A 1501-nucleotide genomic window follows, 5' to 3' on the forward strand; every position below is an offset into this window, starting at 1 on the left:
ATTCATGCGTGAGAGAGTAATATACATGTACGCACTAACATATCGCAATTTCTAATATCTTCTTTCTTTCGATCATACACTTACTCTGTTTCTCTCTGTATCTCTCTTTCTAATCGTTCGCTTACTACGTACTGCATATCGCTTAGCTTTATTCTTCTAGCATATTCGCTTACGCGTTTACTCGCGCTTCTCTCTCTCTCTCTCTCTCTCTCTGCTCGTTCATTATTGTATTCTTTTATTCTCATTATTATATTCTTTTATTTGCTCAACTTTTATTCTTTCTATTCTCGTTTCCTTACATAAAAATAAATAAATGTATTTATTTATTTTTATTTTATACAGCATAAATGAGATATACAATACGTTATTTTCTTTTTTTTATTTCACTATATGTAGTTAATACAATACATAATTACGTTTCACTATAGAAATACAACACATGCACATACAAAAATACACACGCACACGCACACATACATAATACTTTTTTGATTTATAAAATATACAATATCTTATTTATGCTTTATAAAATAATGATGAATAAATTAATTTATTATCATGTAGGAAAACAAGAATAACAAGAATAAAAGTCGAACAAATAAAAGATTATAATAATAGGAATGAAAGAATACAATAAAGAACAAGCAGAGAAAGAGAGAGAGAGCTTACTTTACAATGTAGGATATACTTTGTAAGTTGTAAAGCGAGGTCCACCCTGCCTACCGACGGGGTGGGTGCGGGAGGAGGGCCGAAGGCCCCGCTTGCACCCCCCGTGTGTGTGTGTGTGTGTGTGTGGGTGTGTGCGCGCGTAATAATGCTTCCTGTCCACGCGTGTACTTTGGTATATTTCAAACTTTTTTTGTTAATAACTTTTTAATAAGCAACGAGCGACGATTAAATTAGAAGAAAAAGTTACTCAGAATTATGTGCTTGACAACATATGTCAAGATCAAGGTCATTGAGGCTGGGTCCCCTTTTCGCTATATTTACCTATATATTATACAGGTGAGGGTATTATCGCTCTCGTTTCATTTTTTATATATTCTTGATTAAACATAGTAATTTTATGCATGCAATATTGACGCTGAGTACATTGTTTGATTGGTATATAATTTTCCATCCACACAACAATTGTGGAGTGGACTTCGCTTCGCGTTGTAAAGTATATGCGTAGACACAATGGGTTCCGCCCCCCCCCCTACGGGGGGGGGCTCCACTTCCGAAAGATATGTGGTAGCGATATAGTTAAAACACTAGACTTTACTGTTTAGTAATAAAATATTTAATTCACGAGTAAGATGTGTACAGATTGATGGTCAATGAACGAACGAATGAATGTTACATAATTTGTCGTATGTTTAATATGTTGTTATGTAAAGTGTTAAATCAATAAATGAAATGTGTGAAAATGGTTACAAATATATTTCATGAAGTTGGTAACAAAAATGATTTTGAATTCAGCCGCAGGAACGCCACATCCGAATTGATATTGGAGACCTCG

The sequence above is a fragment of the Formica exsecta genome, unplaced genomic scaffold (assembly GCF_003651465.1).
Source record: "Formica exsecta isolate Colony F162 unplaced genomic scaffold, ASM365146v1 scaffold408, whole genome shotgun sequence".
NCBI lineage: Eukaryota > Metazoa > Arthropoda > Insecta > Hymenoptera > Formicidae > Formica > Formica exsecta.